Here is a 21,270-nt window from a genome sequence, read left to right on the forward strand (position 1 = left end):
ATCAAAAAAAATCTTTATTTCCTTTCCAAAGTTATAAAAAATTAGAAAAAAAAATGAAAAACGTGTACGTGATTACTAAAACGAGCAATGAACTGAAACGGAAGTCTTTTCTTGATGTTCTATATTGGATTAGAAATAGACTAAGATCTGACAATGATTGCTCAGTAAGTCTTCGTAGATATACTACAGGGTCGGATTCAGGAGCGGGGAAGGTCGGGGGCGCTGGCGGTGAAGCGGCAGGCACCTTCAGGCATTACGGCTCGGTACACGAAGATAGCTACTTCTTCAAGAAACAAAAAGAACAACTGAAAGAGCTAAAGAAAAAGTTAGATGACGAAGCTGCTTTGCGTCGGAAGAAAGAAAAAGATGATATATAGGATGTTTTATTTTTAACCCATAATATTGATACTGGTTCTGATCTATTATCAAATTTTTAAATTTAATTAATGTTACAATGTTAGTATTATTCCTTATTTGAAATAAATAATTATTCACTTAAATATTGCTTTCACTGTTTAGAAAATATTAATAAAACATGTCTCTATTTTTAAATTATAATAAGCAAGTTTTCTTATTAATGGACCTTGTTTATGTGACAAACAAAATACAAATGGATAGGGTGTTTTAACGACTATTGACTTCCATTAAGGAAAATGTAAGTACTCGTACAATAATATATCAAACGCTGTTACAAATGATACTGCTTTTCTAATTAATATACTGTGGACAAAATCTTGAGAAACAGAAGGTTAGTGTGGTATGGACATATGCTGAACGAAATGAACAAATTATTAAGATTGAAAGTGGCTAAAGGTAGAGGAAGGCCGAAGAAAGTATAGATGGATTGTGTAAAAAGGATATGCTTAAGAAGGGAGTAAATTCCGATATGACGGCTGATAAAGATGTATGGAAGAGCAGTATTTACTGGTGACTATTTGTAGGTACAATGGCAGGTTGATGAATACAAAACTCTCTGAATTCCTTAAACATGATAGAAGATTAAATATCCTATCAAATGACATTATTACGTTTTTTATATCTGTCTGTTCATTGACAGATCTTGGCAAATTTTAGTATTGTTTTGTATTTGTAAATTCAAGAAATAATCCAGTGATTCCGATAATTATGGAATTTTAAATATCACACAAATAATAAACTTTAATAATGATAAATTGGTAACAACGTAAACTTGAGCTATGGTAAATTTCTTCACATCGACATATCCGAAAAATGTTTGTAAAATTCCACACAAAATAGGCGTACATAATTCGCCTCATTGCTTTTCAATTATCAAAGGTAAATTCGTGCCAAATGATATTCACAATAAAATGCCGGTTCAAAGTATCAAAGCTTCGAAAGAGAAAATAGTAGACAGCCTAAAAATGTCAGAACCATCATCCAGCCAAAATGAAAAAGGTAATCTCTTTAAAAAGACCCAGTATGAAGACGATGAACATAAAAAGAAAATGGAAGAACCGGAGTTATAGAAAACGCAAAAATAAAACGGGGAAAAGGTTGAAAAGAATGTTCTACGCCTGTTTAATCTTTATTTGTCCCGTTGAATAGTTGGTACAATTATTTGCCGTTTAATAAACCAAAGGCTTTATCATATTAAGTTTGATTTTCAAACCATCTTTTAAGAATATTTTAGCAACATAAAATGGTAGAGCCCTCAATAACATCTATCGCAAGAATAGGCCAGCTCGCACAGTGCAATACCACGACCACACAGAAGACAGGCGTGAAGTGGAAGCAATTCAGCGTTTCGTTCGATACTGCAGGTTCTCTTCCTATGGAAGTGATGGAAAGAGAAGGTAGATTGTATTGAGGAGAGGAAGTATAGAAAGGTATATTATACACATTCTCTACCTCCCTCCCGTTGATATGATACGAGCATCGGTCGCTTCGTTATTTTAGCGATGTTTTTAAACAGAAGGGAGTAAGCGAGTATCCTTAACATCGAAGCCAAGGACCCTAAGTTGTTAGTCATTTACTATAAAATAAAACAATTTAACAAAACTTTGTATTAGTAAAACGTAACGAAAACATTTTAAGTACGAGTATGTTTCACAATGAAATCCAAATTAAATCCGTATCACTTCACATACTACGCTTGTTTTCAGAATTTCGACTGCTCTGTTTTTACAAGATCGCGGTCGAATTTAAAGTAATAAAATAAAAAAGTAGGACGTATGATGTGCAAGTTGATGGTAGGCAGTTGATTGGCCACATGCTACGTAGTACGGACAGGGAGATTATCTTCACAAACACAGATATGGCCCCATGCTGCGCGCTTCATGTAGCTCCTGTTCACATGGGTAAGTAACGACAGCAAAAAAAATTACTATCATTTTACTATGAAATTAATTGATTACACGAGAATGTTTTCTTATTTGTTCAATCATTTTAATTTATACCCTCATTGAACGTAACGGTAAAAGAATATATTCTTAACAAAGCAACCGTATCGTGGAATGTTTTGAGTTTTTTTCTTAAATTGGCAATTAACTTGATGTTTAAACATAATATCGTAACGAACTTGAATTTCATAATTAAAGAATCATGATGTCATCACAAATCTACACTAATGTTATGAAGAGGAAAGATTTATTTTTTGTATATGTTGAAATAATTCAAAAACTACTCAGCCGATTTCAAAAATTCCTTCATCATTAAAAAGCTACGTTATAAGTGAGTAAATATATTTTATATTATTCTTTTAATTTCCCGTGGACGAAGTCACAAGTAACAGTTTGTTTTATATAATTTGTGCAAGTTTGTTAACATTCAGTCGGTACGTCGCTAGTCAGTGACAGTGGCGAGGTCCCGGGTTCAGCTCCCGCTGTCTACTGCCGCGGATGGCTATGGCACACAGCGCAGGAATGTGAGAAAATAAATTATAACCTTTAATAAAAGTATTCAAATTAAAGGTCAGTTAACGTTGCTTAACTCACTGGTTATAATGTAACACACCTTTTATTACACTGTTAGAAAATATTAGGAAACGGAAGTAATAGTGATGGTAGTTTCATAAAAGACTTTGCTAGTGGCGTAGCTCTCTGGCATTCAGTACCTTCAGTACATTTCTTTTCGTCACCGCGGAACGTTCGATATATTTATGTAATTCCTTAGTGTTTGTCTTAAAGTAATTAATAAGTACTGTTAATATAGCTGTTCGTCTATTACTTTTAAAAATTATTTTTTTCCAAATATCTAACAAGAAATTGTTTTAATTCGTTTTTAGATAATAAATTCGACAATTTTGTCTTCAGATTGAGGAAATATTGTTGGTTCTATACCTTAGTTTTTGCTTGGAGATGCTTTTACTTATTGGGCATACCTTGTAGGGTTTTGTAGGGTAATGATGGACGCCGCATTAATGAGCGACATCTGAGTTTGTTAGTACCCACTTAGTTACATTTTCTTGCATCTTAACGATACAAAAGCCGTCAATAATTTAATTAGGAACTTAAATGTTTATTAATTATTAACTAATGACTACTGTTTTGCTTAAAATTTCTTAAATTTCTATAGAAATGATGCACTAACGTTTTAAGACGAAATCTCCAAAGTGGTCCTGTACATGTCGGCTTGTATTAAAAGGCTATTGGATGTCGAGAGATCTCTTCGCCGCCGGGGCGACCGCGTACATCAATGGTACCGCCATCTTTGACGCGCCGCTTTGTGCGCTACTGAATACTGTACGGTGACCAAACTTTGACACCAAATGTTCATAATTTTTAGTCCGTCAGTTGCTCCCACATTATTATTTGTTAAGAAAGAAAGAAAGAAAGAAAGAAAGAAATCAGTTTATTCAATAAATGAAAAGGAATTCATTCGGCATGTGCTCGGTGTACACCGAAGCGCCGGTTTTCAATGATTCCTAAAAACAGAACACGCAGTTTTACAAAATAGTAGAAGAAAGCACTTTATACATTGCTGGCAATATTAAAATAGACGCTATGAATAAGTTCTATTAAGTAATAAAACATTTTTTTTTTATAATTGAAGAGGACAAACAAGTGAACAAGTGATCTATAACGCCTATAGAAATCAACTGTGAACGAACGAATGCGTTTCCAGCTTCAAACAAAAAGTTCTTCCCATTATTACTTCGAGTTAGTAAGAACAATGTTTATGTAATGGCCTCATATTAAAAGAAAGTCACACCAAATGGTTACTTGGCTTCTTCGGCTCTTATATTTGTAATTAATTAATAGAAACCAACAGTGTAGTCTTTTTTAATCACCATATTTTCGTGCTAGACTTTCGTTAACAATCTGAATAGGAAAAGATAAGAAGTAATTAGCTGAAAAAAATAATATCCCTAAATACGTTGCATGGTCACCCTAATCACACACTATACGGTATTCATTACTTGATTTTCAATTGATAATTAAGCTTCTGTTACAATGATACTTTCTACTGGCCGTTTGAAAGGCATTCTTTGACTGCTTTGGGAGGAAAAATATTCTATAGACTTTTATATAACATCTGTAACGACTGTTTATACCAATAAGAGAAATCTTTATTTTTTACCTTGATAAATTAGTAAATTTTGTTAAAAAGGATTGTATTGATAGCGTTTAAAAATAGCGTTTTGAGGCTGAGTGAAAGTTTGTAAATTAGGAAATATATTATTAGTCATTTTATTGCATGTTAAGACTTGGCCCATTTTGAAGACCGAGATGTAGTGTGTATTGGAAATGTACTGAAGTAAATATAGTTATTTATCCATTGCTAGTTTTAAAGTCCAGTTTAATTGATTAATCGATGCAATATTATGAAATTTGTACCTAAATACTGCCGTCCCCTAGAACAGATCATCGGCTAGTGACGCCTATGAGATGTACTTTGTCTCCGCCGCCACGCGACTTGGGAGGTTGCGGCGCTTTGTGGGATTATCCAAGGAATCTGCGAGCCTTGTATTGTGGTGCAACAGTCGCCCGCCATCGTACGTCGGTAGCTTTACGTTACTTATCTCTTAACAATTTTTTCTTAAGCCCCTTTTCATTTTATTTAGCAATGTATTCTTTTTTATTTTTTACTCTGCAAAGGGTGTTTATTTGTTTCCTTTCTGTGTAGAGCGTAGGCGAAGTATATTTTTATTATTTACTGGATCTGCCAGTTGCCAGGATCATTCACGTGTATTATACAGAGTTGTAGGACTAGGCATTGTTTTTAGCTAAATAATTCTTCGTTCAACCTCAAGCTTTACGCAATTCAGTTCTACTACAGGACTTCTAAATTGTTTTGATGTAAGAAATTTCTAACTAATATCTTTTTATTATACTCGTCTCCTGTAATAAATTGAGTGGAATATAAAAGCGGGCCCACACCTTTGACTAAACTATCGCACAACGAAAACAATCGCACAATAGCGGTTGTCGATTGTTTCGCAGCAAATTTAATAGTTCAGTTGCTGAAAATCGAGTAGTGTGCGCCTCCATGTTTGCTTATAGGAATCAAAGCGAGACTAAATAGTTGTGCGGATGTTTAGTTTCAGGTGTGCGTACGTTCTAAAGCGATATTTTCTCTACAAGTCTGTCATTATGGCAACATTGACGCTAACCAGTGGTCGCCGTGTCTATAACATTGTTATGAAGGTGTCGGTGATACAAACAAACGTGAAACCCATTTATGCTCTAGTGCATATCCATTACATGCAGCAATTGTTATTTTAAATCCCTCTTAATACTCCATACCAGGAGCCGACGACGTTACTAGTTGAAAAAAAATAAAGTGACCAGTGGCGCGTTTAAAGGAATCGTCGCCATCTTGTAAAGACGGGAACAACTGTTACAGAATACATTTCGTGTTTTGTTACTAACGTATTCAAATTTGTGAATACAATCCGGCAATGTAAAGCACTTCAGAGGCATATTTGGAGTTTAAAGCGCGCGCGTTTGGTCAAAGATTAACATTCGCTGGTTGATTTTGAATAGATTTACATTATTGCTGAAGTAGTGATAATGTGTTCCTTACTTGCAGAAGTATTTCGAATGTTAACTTAGGTATTTTTACTAATAACTTTATTAAGCCATCATATCTTGTATTCAATGTGACGGCGTCTTATGTTATTGTGACCGGATAGTATAAGCTGAAACCAAAGACATTAAATAAATAGACATAGGGAACAATATTTTTTCACCGGTAACTTCTTTGAAAGGTATTTTGTTAGGTGTTAAGTTTAGTACGCCACCTCTTGGATTGACATGTTATAAAATATTTAAAAAAATAACAATGAGTTACACTTCTTGTTATAAAATAAACATTTTTTAAAGACACTTCTTGGCAATTAATTATATTGACATGTGTCTGGACCTATCAACAGATGGTGTTAGTGAATCTTATGTAAAATATCTCAAGTGACGTCAACTATGCTACCTCTATATATATTTTGAATATCTTTTGTTGAAACAAACGTATCATGGAAGCTTCAATTTTTCGCTCGGCCGCGTCCTGACAGTCGGTTGACGGGGTCGTGGACTACCGACTGTGCACATGAACTTGTTCTCAGCAATGAATCCGGAACACAAATATGTGATGAAATAATTGATTCTTTTTAATTCAATGTTATAAAGCATTTGAACAATAAAATGGTACTTAATCTGTATGAAACTTTTTCTTGAAGAAATTAACTATGTAATTGATTCTGTGCAATAAGGTTTGGTACCTATATAAAATTATGGGAACTTTAAAATGTCATTTGTAAATCTATATTTTTGGTAAATAAATAAAGTCGACTATACTTATCGTCATCAGCTAACCTTACGCATCCACTAAGGCCAGAGGGGCTTATAGCCTTTTTTTTAAGAGGGGGAATGCGTTACGCATCCCAGGTGCCTTGAGGAAAGACACAGGGTATGTAGGACTCTCTCCACATTCCTGCCCAAAAGGGAAAGAAATTGGAGCCTACCCACTAAACCCTACCTCTCTGGTTCCCTAGACTTCACTGTTCACCGGTGCATGGGCTCATATTAATATTCATCACACACCCCGATGGTGATGGTTGTGGACCTCCTCAACGATCGTTCGGCCTCTGTTGTGCGTGGAAACCCGTGCGCGCTCTCTCCATCTCTTACTGGATGTGGACCTCCCCTCGTCCCTCACCCGAGGCAAGCTATGGGGAAAAGGTTAGAGCATAGTCTCGCCTTCTAGAGGGCTCAGAGCCTATCCTAAGTTAGGACTGACTAGGCCATAGACAAACACGTATAACGGGATTCGGAACCAGGATCTCAGGATCGAAGGCAGGATTTTAAGCCTTAAAAATATTTTGAATTACAGAGTTTTTATTACCTAAAATGTAATACAAAAATAACAATATGATTATATGATACAAGTATTTAGGCAGTATTATTATGTAGTTAAATTAGTTCAAACGACACCCAGTTACTCATCGCAAGTCAATGATCGGCTGACGATTGTCTTTTATTTATTTTAACCGTTGTATAATGCGTCATGTTTATCATCAATCTTTCTCGCTGCAGGGGTTGGCACACCAAATCAAAAGGCGCTTGATTATGGAGAAGGTAATAAGTGAATTTCTGAGAATGTTAAGTGCGAATCGTATTTCGGAGTTCAAGAGTAAGTTTGTTGAGTTTTTTACTATAATAAAATGTTGTACCACTATTACTTCTCCGTAGTTAATTTGCCAAATGATTCGATGGCATTGTGTTAATGAAAACAACAAATATTTAACAAATAATAATTTCGAACATGTTACCCTTAAAACAAAAATTTTAAGAATATTCTTAAAATACTCTAATAGAGGGGAATTTCACGTCAAACTTACTAGGTTACCAGGCTTACTAGGCTCTAATCCTAACGTACTTAATTAAGTATCTACTTAACCATTTTTCTTTAAGTTTAATCTAGTGAGTTACAAATAAAATTATCTGATCCTATTATGGATTGAATCGTATACTGGCTGTAGAAATAATTAAATTACAATTTGACCTTTGCTTCCGAGCCGCGGGAGGCGTGAGGTTTGTTAATTTTGTGTGGCCGAGCCTCCTGGCGCTCTACAAAGATGTAACACAACTAGATATGTCATTAAACTTTTAAAAAGTAGCTATAAAAGGGAATCAAACAGGCTTGATTGTAAAGGGATAGGGATGTATGTTTTTGTTTTGCCTGTTAATTGAAAGTTGGTTGCCTTCATATAAAATAAATTTTAGTACTGTTACAAAGATATGCCTTTCCAAAAAATAAAATCTATAAAACCTTTTACATATTTTATTCCACTAATGGTCGGCTTCCCAGTTGCATTTAACCATTCGTTAATGTTTTTTTGGTTCGATAAGTTCAAGAAATGCGAGTTTTACTTCGTTGAAACTTAGCTCAATCTACCACTAATGTATCTAGGTTATGATAAAATGAATGCAAACATCAGCAACCCAGCATTATACAAAACATTTTTGTTATAAAAGTTGTAGTATTTTATTTTTTCCTTTAACTTGTTTAGTAAAAAATAATTAAAAAACCCATCAGTACATTTATTAACAAATCAAGGCTTCACTCGATGGTTATTCCAGTCAATAAAGTTTCCTGGAAGCTGTCAAACGCTAGGTGTCGATGGATCACTCGGTGACAGAAGATATATGAAACGGTCGTTAACCTCTGCACCGTCAATAAATTAAAAATAAACAGATTAACAATCGCATGTAAGTAGCAAACTTATAATCTATCGAGACGTGTAATTCTATAGAAAAAAACAAGCAATTTCTAAGTTACATTGTATGTTTATATGTAAGTTTTTAAACGATTCTTTTATCAACTAGCTATCGCTCGCGACTCCGTCCGCGAGGAATAAAAAAATCTCATTTGTTCTTTCAGACTATCCTCTACATCTATACCATTTTTATTATATTTCACGCAGACGAAGAACAGCTATTACTTGGTGTAAGGTATTGCAAACTTGTTTTTTTTTTAAATTATAAATGCGTCAGTTTTAATGGATATAATTAATATACAAGAATTTGGGTTAAGTAAAAAAACAGTTAAATTAACAAAAGCAGAAGCCATAGACAAGAACATATTACAAACGCCATAATTATTTTTTTCTCGACCGCCCAGTAGCGACCATAATATGCTATATTACCTCCTTTGTTATATTCATATTCAATGACTCTCTCTTTCTGTCGACTTACATATAAAAAGTTGTTTGTCTTTTTGTCCGCAACAATAGAACGTCATTATGATAATCCTCCTTAACACGCCGTCTATTATTAAATCTATTTATGCATTATTTGTACATTGTTATTAAAACTTTTCTATGAAATTTAAGAAGTTTTTAATCTGCAATTTACGGTTAGGTATTGATTTTTAACGTTTTGTAAGCTTTTTAAGTGTGCTTTTGTTAATTAAAAATACTTTTACTTAAAAAGTAAAAGAAAAATATTTAACATAGAGAAACAGTAACAAGCAGGTAGGCTCTTTAACGTATAATATGTAGGTATAATGAACATTCCTATTAATTCACTCCTCCAGGTTTCAATTAATCCTGGAGAATTTACGAGACTACTTTAAAAAGTTTACATTTTGTAATACACCAAAAAGGTTACATTACGGTTGTTCAAAATTTTTATATCAGAAGGAGCTTTACACACTGAAATCTGGTTAAACGTTTAGGTTTGTCTATACAAAGGTCTATTTTTTATTATAATTTTGTACCGTAGTAACTACTTGTTAACGGTTAGTCACTTACTAATAACTAAACGGCTTACGGCTGAAAAGCGCTTCAAATCGGCTGAACAAATAGGTTACCGCGCTCGAGCGACGTCGCGTCCGGCGCCTACGCGTTCGTCGAGGTGACAACGTCTTTATTCGCAGAGAATCTCAAACTTCGCTAACACAAAGTTAGTTGAACTTATATCTTTGGACTCAAATGAAGTCACACTATTGGTATTTCTACATAAAGATTTCTGTTGCGTCTAACTGCAACACCGGCGGGGAAAACCCTTTCATCCGTCGTCCATCCTCCGCGCCCCCCAGTTGCGCTCCGATCCACCATACGATCACATATACTTAATCAATAGACCTTGTAACTATTTTGTCTTATTAACTTCGAACTCCGAGCCTACTCTTTATTTACAAACCAGCCAAGAAATACAGTCCATTACTAACAATTTCTTATTGCATGATAATAGGGTTGCTAACTTACCATGTTTGTAAGACGATAAACGGGTTAACGGAGGAATTCTAAAACAACAGTTAAATCGTCAATGATAATTGAACTCTCAGTGGCGCTTACGACGCGAAGTGTTTAAATTCGTTTCAGTATTTTGCCGCCAGTGACTCAATTGCGACTTATCTATCTTGATTAAAATCGAATATTGATTTCAATCTCTGTACGTCCCAAATTCAGTCGCGATTTTTTCGTACTGTCCCCGACCTGTCTACAATTCATTTTAAGAGGATCATATTAATATGAATGAACAAACAAATATTCTTTGGCGTAATAAATAAAAAATAACATTATCCGATTCATTAATTTCAAAAGTCCCGAAACGGCTTCGGGGCCGAGTGAATCGATTACGAGATAACGATTATTATTCGATTACAGCAATCGCCGCGACCTGCATCGACACCTCGCCGCCACTCGTCCGATCCATCATCTCACAACCGAATTATCGGCACGTTGTTCAAACTTTATTAAACTAAATGGTCATTAGTATTCAAATATTTTAATTCATCCTTTTTTTCTAACCAGAGGGCAATGTCAGACCGTAAACATCTTAACTGATTTTGAACAGGATTTGTCTGATGGATAAAGTTTCCTTCGACATAAGTAACATAACTTTAAAGTATGGCAGATATTTATCTCACTTATTTTCCAGTTTTTATCTTCTCTGAAATCTGTTGAAAGTTTAGGCGTATGTATACCTCTACGTATGTATCTTTAGTGTTATTTCTTTAAATAGATTGGATTTAAAATTAAGACAGTTTGAGAAGTAGAGGTCGCAGCAGTTGCGGGCGGTCGCGAGACTTCGTCGTCGGGACTAATTATCGATAGATCGATACACGACGATTATTCCGAATAATTAGGCTGACCTCACTCGGCGCACACAAGCCTGCGACACCACAACATACCATTAATAAGGTAAACTACCTATTTTATTCAAAACGAGCTATCGCTCGCAAACTTCGTTAGCGCAAATTTGGACCACCCGTAACGCCATTACGAATTTTAAAAAAAGTAGCCTGTAATATGCCCGTCTATGTCAGCTACCCTTCAGTGAAAGTCCGGTCGATATCGGGCCAGCCGTTTCGGAGATTTCACACACACAGACAGACACACAAACAGACAGTCAGACAGACAGACAAACATTTCTTAACTGCAATTTTCGTTATCAGCAATTTTTCTTTTGATGTTATAAACAGACACTCCATTTTTTTACCGACTTCCCAAAAGAAGGAGGTACTCAATTCGTCTGTATGTTTTTTTTTATTATATGTATACCCAGATAGATAGATAAATTACCTATCAGTATTGAATCGAGACGTAAGATGGTATAGTATTTCCTGGACGTCACGAAAATACAGCATTGAAAAGGGTTCGAAATTCTCGCTTGCCACATAAAAATAAAAATGTATAATTTAGTATTTGTTTGAATAATGTAACTTACAAATTTCCTCACTTTTTTAATGTGATCGAATATAGCATTTGCTTTAAAATTGTTATAAAAATATACTCAAGCTAATTTCAGAGACGGCATCTTTAAATTTCATTTCTTATCTTACGATCGTCGACTTTTTGTCGTTGTTTTTTGAATACCAACCACAAAGTACTTTAACATGTTAAATAAGTCCTTATACCTTTCAGTATAAAGAAGGTTTTAAAGTACAAGGCATTTTATAAACCGTAGTAGTTGTTTGTAATATTGTCGTGATCGGTCGACATTTTGACAATTTTGTTCCTCAAGAAAGTGCCAGGTCTGTTTGAAGACCACCGGGCGATGTCTCGCGGCTGGAGAGATTTGGATCGCGATAAACATAGTTTAAATTACAATTAGTAAGGGCTAGTCGATGTTGTGTTACGTGAAAAAAGACCTTAGAATGAGATACTTTAAACCATTACCTTGCGAACAATGCCCAACGCATTGGAGTCTATAAGGATAAGACTGCAATGGCGCCAAAAACGTTATGAAAGACGACTTAAATTTTAATCAAATCCCAAAAATATAGTTGTAAAAATATAGTTATTATATAATTTACTCTTCGGTTAAGCTTGTTGACATAATATTTTTTTTTTAAAAAGCGGTCCACTTAATTTTATAAAATCAATCAATTTTCACATTTTCGTGAAAATTTTATCAGTGTTACATTTAAACTTCAATAATTTGTTTACAAAATAATGTTATTGTCATAATCTTTAAGAAACATATAATTTTCATACAAACAATCCACACATCAATACCTGGCAGCATATAAAAAAATATTAAAGCAATGCCGACACTAAAGAAGCTTTGAAGATACAAAAAAAAATTATAATCCATCCAGAGTATCAAATAATAAACTTGGTAGCAAGTGAATTTCGGGGATCGGGTTCCGAGGCGGTCGGTAAAAAACGGTTTATTCTTTTTTTTCAATTGAAGTTTCACGTGTTCGGAATTTAAACTTGACGGGTAGTGTCAGCGGCCAGTACAAAAAGGTCAGATGCTTTACTTTCGATCATACCAGCCAGTTTTGAATGTTATTTTTAAAAAAGTTTTTATTCGTATTGTTAAATATTTAATGATACACTTCCGTAAACGATGTTGGAATTTTAATATAATAAAACCAAACTGCAAAAATTATGTCAAAATATTTCAAGAGGGACATGAAACGCAATTTTTTATTTGAATTGCTAACCGAATACCTAAAACTATATTGAAATTAGCATAAAACATCGTCAAAGTCAGAAGTCAGAGATAGTCAAGAAAAATGTACCATTCAATTGGATGAGTCACACAGGTCTAAGTTAAACAAAACCAGAGAATCTCTTCCACTTAATTATGCATTCATCGCTTCGGATGCACGATATGGAACGAAATGCCTAACAACAGGTTATCCTGATAGTGACCGATTAAAACTCGTATTCTTAATTATTTATTAATTTTAAACGATCTTATTGCTATGGACTTAAAGATTGAATTATGATTGGAATTTTCAATTGTTTAGGGTTCCCATACATATACCAAAAAGCCGGATATTTTTAATAGTAAAAGTATTTCAATTAACTTCTAAAAAAATACAACGAAGAGGTGAAAAGAGAGACAAAGCGAGAGAGAGAGATAAAAGATTTACCAACACTTATCTTATTATTATTTAGTTAGACATATAAAATTCCTGCAACACATAAATGTCTCATGTATAGTTTCGTATTTTAAAATTTATTACTAATTGTATTTTTAATTCTAATTGTAGTTATTATGTTTTAACGGATTTTTTTGTAATAAACATTTTAATTAGCCAAGTCGAATACTGTAAATTATTTTTGAAATAATGAAAAATAAAGTCCTTGGATTCACTATGCCACGGGAGAATGAGAGGCCGACAAAAAAATCATATAAATGTCCTAATCTCACAGTACTTATGGTCAACCACTAGATGGATACTGAGATAAAGAACAAAAATAAAAGGCCCCAGCCGTTTGAATATGGCGTCGCGTCAAGCGGCCGTCAACTTGACAGTTTCCGCGCGGGCGCACGCTGTTGCCTTCTCGGAACTATCTTCTGCACTCTTATATAACTTTTTTAAAAATTGCAAAAAGGTTTTATTTGTTTTTGTTTTGAACAAATGAGCCCAAAGTTAACACGATGCAGCCCGCTAAATATGCAGACGTTTTTAAAATGTTGGCATTGCTTTAAACCTTTGACGACTTTAATTTTTTTTATGAAAGACAAACGAACAAGGGAACGAAAGAAAGCCAAGCGCTAATGATCGTTAAAAATCCAGAAGAATTGCAGATTTATTGAAAAAGTACGCTCTTGAAGTCATGGTTAGAATAACCATTGAGAACGGACCTTTCTACCTATGCGAGGTAAGAAGCTACGGAAAAACAACACGGTTGAGAACTGCAGATATAAGGAGGATCGTATCTGGCCTAATTTAATGTGTTCTGTCATATAACATCCGGTACCCGCATCTTCTATGAAAAATGCCATATGGTTGCGACAGATTTGTCCTAAATATTTCCTATAACCAATTATCCGTGAATAATTGTTCTGATAATATAATGCGTGCTTTCCGCAAGTTATGCGGCGTGTCACCGCGTACAAAAGATATCTGTCCCGTTCCCTATCGTCTGCACGACTAATAGAGCGTTTAAGTTGATAATAATCTACATCCGAGGTATGTACTGCGAAAATATGCTTCCAAATTTTTAATAATTGACTCTTGAAGAATCTATTTTTTGGATGTCAATTTTTGATTACAATTATCTTATAACTAGTTGAAGTTGTAAAGTTGATAATAGTCAAAGTATAATCTTACTAATATAAATGTGAAAATTTAGATGGATGTTTGTCAGATTTGCCGCCTAAACTGTTAAACGGATCTAGATGAAAATTGGTATAAATGTAGAGCATAATTTGGAAGACCACATAGGCTATATTTTTAAATTCTAGCTAATTAATAAATTTCATTTATTTTACATTGTTTTGTATAAGAATGATTTTGATGATTGTGTTTCGACTAACCTAAAATTTATTTATGCCAACTTTAAACCTGAAAATTATAAACAAAAGAGGCGCGATATTTCTTTTTTAAACATGAGAAAAAGTTGCCAGTTATGGGTATTTATGTTTTGTTTGTTTCATTTTAATTCTTTTAATATTAATGGGATTATAAAATCAAACTGGCAGAATATCTTGCAATCATTCACGTCAACAGTAAATATTTCGGCCGACAGCTGATGCACTTCTCGATGGATTGATAAGAAAACGTTTATAAAAAAAGTTATAACATAAAATGTATATTTAATAAGAATTCTATAAAAAATGTTACACTATGACGCCGTTGATTAAAAGTAAGGTAGGAATTTGTTTGTGTTATTCCAAATTTTTCTTATCATTTCTGTGTTTTGACATTATTTTCTTTTAGAATAATTTAAAGATCATATAAATACCTTATATGTATGCTTCTGTTAAAGAAAAATCCACTGGAGAGCCACTGGAATTTATAAGAAATATAGTTAATTTGTATATTACTAACAACAATATCAAGATTAATATAATAGTTTGATAAAATCCCCCTATGTTCTTGTATAAGCCAAATGAGCCAAAGCTTTCCTAGCCGGAGAGGAAACAAACCACCTTCCCACACCCGCGCTGCCTGTTTAAATTGAAAATATGAAATAACTTTGTAAACATCTAAAACTTCAATAGTTGGACTAAACAGTCTTGATACTTCGTAATTAAAAGTAACTTAATGTTTATTCTTGCTTTTCGAAATCGTCTAAATAGAGTATCGTCAGTAAGAATACATAAGCTTCTTACTTTTGTTTTTTGTAATTTTATGCGGACGGAGTCGCAAGCAAAAGCTACTGTTTTGTAAATGTTTACTAAAATTACCAATTAACAGATGATGTTCTGTCAGTTTGATGTTACTTTTTTAGTTGCAGATTGGTATATAAGACCATACACTTAGCAGTTACAGTTTCAAGTATCAAGACGTGTTAAGTGTACTCTACAGCTACCAGAAGCCCAATGCGCTGATGCGTAATAACAAAATTACGGCGGTGCGTGAACTGAACTATGAAAATAGGATTTCTTTATACCTACCCCCTCCCCGCTCACCCCACCATAATAACACTTCAGGTAACGGGGTGGGATTATGAAGATTATCAAAAACTGATACGTCGTGGGACAGCTGGGTAATTAAGAACTAGACGTGTTGGGCGTAATTATTTTATGCTCGTAGTATAGTTGTTGACTGAGACTTTGATGCTGGATTTTAACATGATGAATACCATAGATTACTATGAGCAGTGGCTCAAGGGTTAAGCACTGGACTTGCGTTTGCAGGTCCTGGATTCGAATCCCGCCACATACCTATTAGGTTTAGATTTTCGAATTTCATATATAATGGCTGAACTTACGGTAAAGAAAAACGTGGTGCAACCTGCACTTATCTAAAAACCAATTTAAAGTTATGTGTGAAGTCAACTATCTTATAGGCCTGCGTGTTTGAATAGGACCTAGTCTCTCCTTCCTTTGGGCAGGCTCCGAGCACCTCATTTGGGACATATAGTGAACTGATGTTGATGTACTAGGCGAGTAGCTCTTAATAGTTAATTGGAACTCTTATTTATGGAGTTAAAATGTTTGACGACACGATGTTGTCTCGACGACTGGTAATAGAACTAAGGATTCACAAACAATGGAGTACTAAAGATAATAAAAAAGTTAGTAAATATATACTAATATAATAAAACGTAAACACACACTACTTTGTGGCGTAGGATGACAGCAATCACAGCATGTTTGACCAATTCTTTCTTTAGTAAAACGTCCTACACTTACGACACGCTTTAGGCTCTATATTTTGACGCTATTAAACTTAAGGGATAAATAAATTGGTAAAACGCCTTCATGTGGGAAAGGGACCATAAACAACAGCTGCCAATATCAAGGAAGCAAGGTTGCCATAGTTTGTGATAATGTTATGTCATTTTGACATTTAAAATTGATAACTTGACTTGAATAAAATTTTCATAATTTTATGCGGATGAAGTCGCACGGGAACAGCTAGTAGTATATAGTGCTTATGTTAAAAAATCCTATGTATTTCCGACATTTTCATGTTTTTTTATATCGACCACCGTAGCGTGAAAGAGGCAAGCGAAGCTGAAAATCAAACAGGGAGTTATTTCACACAAGCCACACTACAATAGATAGAGATTAACAAAACTTTAAGAACTTTTGTTGCGCAAACAGATAATCTTAATAAAGCGACCGACCAAACGCACCGACGCAGACACGCCGACAAACCGACAAAGGATTGTTATTTTACCAAAACAACGTATGTTTTGGTGTTAGAAGACATAAAAGATATGTCCGTTTATATTGAAAGACCTCTATCTAAGTATAAAACTAGCTGGTGCGGATAATTCTTTTTCTTTTACTTAAAATAAACTTGTTTTTTTTTTCACGTCAACAGAGCCATCTATCGGTTGGTAGTTAAATTCTTATCTCAACCCTCTGTCCTTTTATCCCTCTTTGGGAGTTACGTAACGGGATCGCAACCTCGTACAATAATTTCAGTTGAATTTGCGAAAATAGAGATGGCGCTATAAGTCGCGAATTTGGATAAGAACTGTTATGTTGTTAATGTTGATTTTATATGTATATTTGTATTAAAAAGTAATAATTTTTATGTGAATATTCATGATTTGTCAAATCAAAATATTTTACATGAATAAAATACTTTAATGCGTACAACCGTTATATTTCTCCTGTTTTCGAAATGCCTTAGGCTAAATACAAAATTAGGAGTTCAATAAAAATCTGTATTTAATAATCTTACTTCTTACTAATATTATTAATGCGAAGGTTTAGTGGATAGATGGAAGTTTTTTAGAGTTTGTAGCCTAAAGGGTTGAAGGAATCTCTATGAAATTACGCATAGATGTAGTGGACAGTCTAGAACAAGATTAAAAATAAACAAAACCAGTCTGCTTTTGTTTATTTTTAATCCCGCGCGGACGAAGTCGCCTGCAAAAGCTAGTGTTTAATAAATAATAAAACTAACTAAATAATCAAAGCTTTTCTAAAGAAGTTTTTGTTTTACCTACAGCGTTTTAACCTTCAGTCTAGACAATCAACCATTTACATGTGCTAATATAAAGATTCACAGTGGTAGAGCCCGCTTTAACCATATATCACGACCATACGGAAAACAGGCGTGAAGTGGAAGCAATTCCGCGTTTCGTCTGATGAGTGTGGTGCCGGAGGCCTGATTTTAGTCCCTTTCCCTTTCCACCCTTTACTTAATAGGAAAGGATGGGATGGAAAAGTGGCTTTGACGGTGGAGGAGACGCATAGGAAGGGAAAATTACCTCTTTATGTGCGTCTCCTCCTCTGTATTAAGGTTAGGCAACGCATCTGTAATTGCGGATGTTTATGGGTAGCGGTGGCTTTTCATTTCGGTAGATTCAGGTGGCCGCTTGCTCGTTTGCCACTTTATGTTATCAAAAAAAAAAAAATTCTTTTATTATACACAAATAATGTTTATAACATACACTTTTATTTACCACGTAATAAGATTACTGGTATATATCGCCAACCCTACTCGACGCCTTACAAACGACACTCCGCTGGCATTGGTTTAAAAATAAACCTGATTGGCTTTCAAGTTACTCGTATTTTGTAGTACACTTAATTGCGAATTATTTAAATATTTCTATGGGAAAAAGGTAATTAAAAACACTCGAAAAACTATAACTTTCTTATATTGAAGTTCTATTGTATGTGAAAAGTGTTTAAGGAGAAAAATATGGTATACACAGAGAATTCGGTGTTCAAATGCTACGTACCTTCTTGTTTTATTTATGACTAGCTATTGCTTGCAACGTCGTCCGTGTATTATTAAAAGATATATCCTATGTTACTCACAGATAAATTACGGTTCTAACGAGGAAAAAATTTTTAAAATCCACCCAGTAATTTTTGAGTTATGTCAATACATATCTAAAATACATATCTTTCCTTAATAATAGTATAGACATCTGCATCATAAGGTCTTTTTTGCCCAAACTATGGTTTTAAAGACTAGTAAGTTATTCTCAAGAGAACTGTATTACTATACTCTTTACACACCAAACTTATTTCGTACCTGATATTTCTTTTAATGTAACTAACTATAATTGCGACTAAAGATATCTAAAGATATCTTTTATAAGGGAATTACTGCATACGTCTGTCACATTGACCTCCAATAGAAGGGACAATTTCGATCTGTCGATCATTAAGTAACAATTATAACAAAGGGCGAAACAAATAAAAATAAAACGGCACACTTCAATAAATAGCCGCCCCCGTGACGTCGCCCTAACGCAGGGTCGGACCCCTTCGCGGAAATAGTGATGTGACATAGAAATAGAAATAGTGTCTAGGATATCGATAAAAATTGTGCAATTGAAATTGAACCTTATGAACACATGACATTTTTTTTATAAATATCGTAGATTGTCGATTTTTCGTATTCATTATTTGTTGGCTAAAACTTTTTAATTACTGATTGTTAGTCTTTACTTTTATTGTAATTATAATGACAATTTTGCAAATGTCAGTAGATAGAAAATATTTTTGAAGAGGTGATATTAAATTTAGTATAGCAGCATATTGAAATTATCCTTTGATTTAGTAGTTAATTCCAAAATTAAAACGTAATACCATAATTATCTCTGTGGAAAATGTATAATATCTTGGCTTCACGGAGATACGGACGAGCTTTAACATTATTTTACAGAAATAAAGAGCCCTAACAGTATTATTGTGAACCTTTTAATCCTCTTACGACACTATATTCACGTGCTTTATTATAATTGTCATGAGTTTCATCATCACCATCGGTTTGTCAGTCCTTTGATAGAACCAAGGTATTACGATGCCTTCCACGTTATGGCCATCGCTTTCCACGTCGCTGAATAATAAAATGTGTAAAACCAATTTACTTAAATAAAGGATTTCTGTATTGAAATATTTTACGGCTATTATTTTAGTCTAGTTTTGCAAGAATTTATAGTCGTAGTCCTTGTTAAGTGTTAAAAAAAAGCCTTAAGGTTCAAATTTAGTAGCAACAAATTTTTAAATTCGACATGCTCCCATCACTAAAGTGCCGCGGGTCGATCGTGATCCCCGATACAATTACACCCTGTATGTAGACTCGTTACTGCACAATCTTCACAACACTCCTCCGCGTACAAATCTCGCGGTACAACCAAAAAACACCCTAACTCACAGCACACAGAGCTTAAATTAACTCAACCGAAACACCCCCAAAACTTTCACCTCTTTCAATAGGAGTTTAAACCTAAATACCTTGCGTTGGAAAGCTTTCACTTTTCAGGAATCGTTCGTGAAGCTTCGCTATTTAAAATTGAGCCCAACTTTGTTTTGAATAGGGTCCAAATCTTATTGTTGAAAGTAAAGTTTTTCCGAAGGCGGTAGGCTTAAAACTCTCGAAACCAATTCCGTAGGGTACGGGAGGTTTAAGCCCTTCAAACAATAGATGGAACAATTCGATATTTAGCCGATTATAAACGCTCCCCGTAATGCTCTTAGCGAGGTGTGATTTTTGTATGAATGCTTTAGACGACTCCATTTTCCTAACTTACGGAAAAGGCTTAAAATTTCCTTCGGGTAAAATAATTATTTTAATTATGAAATATCAAATTCTAGTTATATATTTGCTAGTAACCAAGCTTACTACTCAAGACTTTACTTGAAATCTTTAAATGTCGTCATTAATTTATACAACGGAAACAATCTTACAATACTTTGTTCATTTGTTTCAGCCTTGTATAATACGTTAGTAGGAAACATCCTCGATGCCTGTCAATAACTTTAAAATATTTAGTAAAGGCACAATATTTAACACGCCTAAACAATGGGCTCAAGTTAAGGGATGTATAGTGACATTCAATGGACATTAGTAATAACAAGAAACATATCGGACAATTTTATCTTCATATCGCCGTTCGTATTAACTAATTAAAGTAACAAACGTGTCTCTATCATTCATTTCAACATTTTTTTAAAATAAATCCATAAACAATAAACGACATTGACATCTAACATTTGTTATTTTAATTTCTTATTTTCCTTAAATTCGACCATTTCTTATCAAAATTAAAACAAGCTGAAACAACAGGGTACTTATGCTGCAATTTTTTTTAACTAAAATGAAGCTTTATATTCATCACCAGCTCACTACGTCCCCATTAAGAGGTTAGGAGCCTAGCTTGAGTAAGGGAAGACGAGGTAATAGTCAACTGCTAGCCCACTCCGGGTTGACTTCACATATATTCCAATTTTTTTACTGATATGCAGGTTGCATCACGATGTTTTCGTTCACCTTAAGAACATTAGTACATTTTGTTCATATGAAATTTTAAAATCACATTTGTAAATGGATAAGAACCCAAGATATGTAGATTATAAGAACATGACCCTTAAATTTTATTAATTAGTGTGATGTTTAAATTGTGTGCGCGTGCGCAGTCTGTAGAATTCCCTAGTATGACAGTGTAATTGGCATCGTGTTGTGTACTCGCCCTTACAG

The 21,270-nt window shown here is 34.1% G+C and overlaps 1 long non-coding RNA gene across 2 annotated transcripts; it reads left to right on the top strand.

Moving 5' to 3' along the window:
- The first annotated feature begins 1,035 nt into the window (after window positions 1-1,035).
- LOC106105404 lies at window positions 1,036-20,738 on the top strand. Of its 2 annotated transcripts, XR_001225735.1 has the most exons (3): window positions 1,036-1,847; window positions 2,124-2,318; window positions 20,504-20,738. It is a non-coding gene; the product is annotated as an uncharacterized LOC106105404 (long non-coding RNA). The 2 variants fall into 2 exon arrangements; XR_001225734.1 differs by lacking the exon at window positions 20,504-20,738 and having other exon boundaries at window positions 2,124-2,392.
- Window positions 20,739-21,270: the final 532 nt, after the last annotated feature.

Source organism: Papilio polytes, unplaced genomic scaffold (assembly GCF_000836215.1).
Source record: "Papilio polytes unplaced genomic scaffold, Ppol_1.0 DF822845.1, whole genome shotgun sequence".
In the NCBI taxonomy this organism is placed as follows: domain Eukaryota; kingdom Metazoa; phylum Arthropoda; class Insecta; order Lepidoptera; family Papilionidae; genus Papilio; species Papilio polytes.